This window comes from Musa acuminata, chromosome BXJ3-8 (genome assembly GCF_036884655.1).
Source record: "Musa acuminata AAA Group cultivar baxijiao chromosome BXJ3-8, Cavendish_Baxijiao_AAA, whole genome shotgun sequence".
NCBI classification, from domain to species: Eukaryota; Viridiplantae; Streptophyta; class Magnoliopsida; order Zingiberales; family Musaceae; genus Musa; species Musa acuminata.
Window position 1 is genome coordinate 48,652,394 of NC_088356.1, and position 4,868 is coordinate 48,657,261.

The window sequence follows — 4,868 nt, forward strand, 5'->3', positions numbered from 1 at the left end:
CCCCTGATACATAAATTGTTGTATTACTTGAGTGAATTCTTATTGCTTGAGATTTACCAGCAGGGCACTATCAGTCTCAGTTATGGAGCACTTGAGTCTTCTCGCGGGAGAACGAAGCTAAAAAGAATTAGGCAGAGGTGTGGATGGATCAGGCAATATATTGGCCTAAGGGGTAAGGATCTGATTCCAGCACTAGTAGGATCTTTCTCATTTAGTTAACCCAGGCGACAGACGTAGACCTTCTTTTCTCGAGAGGTCCTTTGGTTAATCCACGGCCTCCACTTTCTTCTCCGAATACAGGAATGGGGTCGTTGTGGGGATGGCACCCTTTGATCCCCAAATAGGCTTTCTTATCCCCTTGAATGTCTCTCTTTTCTTTACTGCGAAATGCAGAAAGGTATGGGAGGGAGCCTCTCACTGCTTATGGCTTGCTTTCTCTCTTTTTGAATCACTTCCTTGTTTACAGGCGAATCAAGCTGCTATCAAATTGTTTAGGCACCCTCAACTATGACTTTCTTTCGGATTGAATTCTTTATTAGTTGACTATGGTATAGGAGCAATACTCGATCAGAGGCTAGATCCGGAGCTGGCTCCTCAGCGGGAATGAAATGGAATATAAATGCACTGATTCTACAAAGTCATGTAGTAACAAAAACACAGCTTACTGAATTTATGGAATTTTACCGATTTGCTTCGATCACTTCTCGACCGGGACTTCCTCCTATAGATAAGATACCTGAGAGATAGCCTATAGATAAGATACCTGAGAGATGGATTTATGGGCAAGAGATAAGATACCTGAGAGATGGATCTATGGGCAAGGAAGCTTATTTCTACTTCCAGGCAAGGAAAGACGAATCTATTGTACTACCCCAATGGAAGGGAAAGCTTACTGAGATACCACCGATACCCTATGAAAGAGAGGGCAGAGGGGAGAAATCAAGTGTTCCCTAAAGCCAGTTCTGTGTCTCCCTAAGTAGTGCTTTCAACTCAAAACTACAGGCGCGTACTTTCTTCTTTATCTAAGCTCACTTTCTTCTTTATAATAAGTGAAGTGGAATCTATCTCTTTAAAATAGATCATATATATCGTTAAAAGGAGCCTTCCCACACCAACACCAGTGGGATCAGTAGTTTTCTACCTTCTTTCTTAGGGCGGGGCAGAGTCAATTACTGTGCTCCATAGGTGCAATTCCATTCTTTCATTAATGTTTTGTTTCTTATTTGTTCCTAAGACGACCGGTTTCTTATTTGTTCCTAAGATGTTTCTTTATTTGTTCCTAAAAGATGATGTTTTTCTTATTTGCTCCTTAAGACGGTTTCTGACTTTTAGTCGCCGTTACTTTATTCTTATGAATGTGAGTGCAAAAGAATGGATTTAGGCTTCCAAGCTGTAAGTTGTTTGCTTGTTCCTAAGCTTGTTCCTTCCGTCGTTGCTTGTTGGAACTGACATAACACCCTACTTAACCGGCAGCACATGACTAAGCTTGTTCTTTTTTCTTGCACCGGCTGTAATCAAAGAGTTATATAATATCATATAATATAAGTAACAATATGATAAAGAGGCGGAGGCACCGCTATACCTATTGATGAAAAGCCCTTGTGCTAACGTGTGTGAAAGCCGTTGTGCATTTACTTGTGTTGTGTATTTGTTCTGTCGCTTGTGGCAACCAATCATGTAGTTTAGTTCGCTTTCGCCTAAGCTTGTTTCTTATTAATTTCATGCGCCTGCCTTCCTATTCTCTTGTTTCTTATTAATTTCATGCGCCTTCCTATTCTATCAGAGATTAATAAACACAGCACTTAGAGCCGGTCTATACTACTATTAGAGCCGGTCTACAACTATAAGGGTTCAAAACCCAGATACTCCACTTTCCACTAAACAGCTTTGCCTGAGAGCAGCGAGATCCAAAACTCCTTTACCGCCACAGCTTTGCCTGAGAGCTACGAGATCCAAAACTCGCCACTGCTTCCCTTTTGCTTTTGCTTCAAAACTCTGTTATGGAACTTTTGCCGTTAACTTCTCTAACTCTAACGCGAATAGTAGTGTTCGTTCTGCTGCTTGTTGAGTTCGGCGTTGCTTGCTGAAAACACGGGTGACTTGCTTGCTCCCTTGCTTCCTCACTTATGACTGCTGGCTCTGCTCTACCAAAGTTCCGGGAATAACAGAATCGAGTGCGGTGTACTACTTATGTCATTTCTTAAAAACAGAGCATTGCTTATTTAAAGCTAACGTTAGCGCCCCGATAGCTCACTAAGGCTTCCTTTCCTTACCGGGGTGCTGAAGCAACTTGACTTGATACGTGCATGAACTACGCAGTAAGCTTCATTGGTCCAGTGTGAGGTAAACACCTTGCTTTAATTAAGGGGAATGAAATACAAAAGAATAAGAAGTCGCATAATATAGAATGGAGTAAACGAACTGCTTGCTTTAAGTGAGAATAGCTATAGGTGCTTGGCTTGTTTTATCTTATTAGTGTACCTATGCTTGTCATTATTGAACCTAATTCCTTACTTCTCAAGCAACAACAGTTTGGCCAGTGCTCAGTCAACTTTCTTCTTCTGAGACTTATTTCAAATCATCTATCTATCTATCTTGCACAATATAGAAAATGGAATATGGTAAACAAACGGTATTGCTTCCTAACTCACTCTCTCTCTCTATAAGGCACCCGCCGGAAAGTATGTTGAATCGAATTGAGGCACAGCACTGTTATCAGAGTTGAGACTATCGCCCCTGCCTTTCATAATTCAGAATGGAATTTGGCGTTATCCGTTTCTACTAGCGAAAGACACACACCTATTTTCGAATGGAATTTGGCGTTATCAGTATAGATCTCAGTAAAAGCACACTACTTACTCTCAAAGGGATAATGTAGGCTCAGTTACGTTGCTTGGACCACAACTCCGTTTAGGCTGGAACTTCATCTTTCTCGTTTTAGGGTTTACAGCCAGCCCCGAATAAAGCTCTTGTTGTTGAATTGAGGCACATGGTTATATAATCTATTTGTATTTACTGTGGAACCCTTACTTATTACATCAAAGGTCTGCTCGATTGAATGAAGAAGAGTCACCCGATCCACCGCTGATCTCTTGTACCAGTGTAGTGTGATAAGCCAGGCATCAAAGAAAAGCAACCAGCTAACGACGCCTTAACGTTTTGATGCTTGCTAAAGCAGAGTGATTTTCAGGTTGGAGAGTCCGGAGAACAAGCAAACAAGTGAACAAACAACGGAACAAGAAAAGAATGAAGCTATCCACACACATATCTGAATTATTAACAATACAGCTTTTGCTTCCTTAAAGAACAAATGGGCGCCGAACACTGGACCGGGCCTACAGCTTTCCAACCTTCTTTTTACCTTGCACGCCTTTCTCTTATTAGATGAAATTGTCTTATATGAAATGTTTGATATGAAATTCTCGTATTATATGATCTTCTCGGACCCTTTTTGCCAAATCGGTGTCAATATCTATAGTATGAGGTTCAACCATTTGCTGAGCTAGTTCTATTCCTCTCTCCGCTGTTTCGCCTCCCGCTTGCTCTAGGATCTCAGGCCCTAAGCTAGAGCCGGCATGCGAGAAGCATGTTTCCCGCACCCTATGAGTGGTAACTTGCTCGACCCCCTGCTTCGAGAGCTGACACCTCTCAATTCCCAGTCTACCCTTTTTCTCAACAGGAGCACCCTTAACTCCTCTTTCAGGTAACTTAATAAGTCTTCTGTCTAGCTTCGCTAACCTTTTCTGTGTGACAACAAGATTTCATTATGTAGCTTCTCTGTTCCCAGGAGCTTCGAAGTCCTCGGCTCGGGGATGTTGCTTTTCTAATCCCAGCTCTTGCAAACGTACTTGTACTGGGATATGAGAAAGGCCTTATTTACTTTACACCACCTACAAGCTTCGGAAGGTCGAGATTTAAGGAAGTGTCAAAGATGTCGCCATCTTCGGGGACAAGAACAAGCTCAATAAAAGCTTCCTTTCGAGGAACAAGCTCAATAAAAGCTTCCTTTCGAGGTTTCTTCTTTCTTTTGTCTTTTGAAAATACCTATAGGTTGAAGTTCACTCTATATCACTAATGATTCTAAGGGCATTTATTTGCCATCGGCTCGGATTCTAATGAACAAGCTCCAATCCACAGAGAAGAGAAGGAAGAGGAGAAGAGCTGGAATAGTTTCATATATGGAAGCCGGCCTTTCTTTAAGTACTATGCTTCTTGCTAGTAGATTGGAAATGCTCACACCCAACCCCGTCATTATTTTGTCTTTGTTCCGTGGGGTAGTAGCAGTTACTTCCCTTTGTGTGTCAGTCTTCTATTCGTTGTCAATTATGGGCCTTACACTGACCCCAGGAGGTACACTTTAGGTCCTTTACTCTCATTCTCAAGGCAATTCTATTCTGGTGTGCGGAAGCCTGCTTTCTGCTAAGTACTTTAAGAAACGGCCTTAGCTGCTCATCCCATAACCCGCTTCCCTCGACTGCCTTCAGAGAAGAGTAGGGGGATTTCGAATAATTCCATTCCAGAAAAGTGGTCAAGGTTGGAAGGAAGAACAAGGCTAACGACGTAGCATACATTAGGCAAGACTATCTTATGAGAGTCTAATTAGCGAGGACTAGCTCTATTTGCTTGTGAGCGTACGAAGAGCGGTTACGAATAAGATCGGCATGCATGGTGAGCTAGGAGGTAGGGCTTATTCTTTAGCGAAGGAAGGTCTACGATCAGTCAACTGAATGCTCTTTGATGATCTTTCTCTTTGGGTTGGTTGGGGCCCACGGGACTTAAGTGACTGGTGGCAACAACACTCCGTGCATCCTTTGGATGTGAAAGCCCCGCATAGAGTTAAGCGTTAAGGGAAGCGGAGAGCTAGAGGT

At 42.4% G+C, this 4,868-nt stretch overlaps 1 long non-coding RNA gene across 1 annotated transcript; it reads left to right on the plus strand.

Moving 5' to 3' along the window:
* Window positions 1-2,371: 2,371 nt before the first annotated feature.
* Window positions 2,372-4,100, plus strand: LOC135645587 (uncharacterized). Its single transcript, XR_010498826.1, has 2 exons — window positions 2,372-3,703; window positions 3,788-4,100. It is a non-coding gene; the product is annotated as an uncharacterized LOC135645587 (long non-coding RNA).
* Window positions 4,101-4,868: the final 768 nt, after the last annotated feature.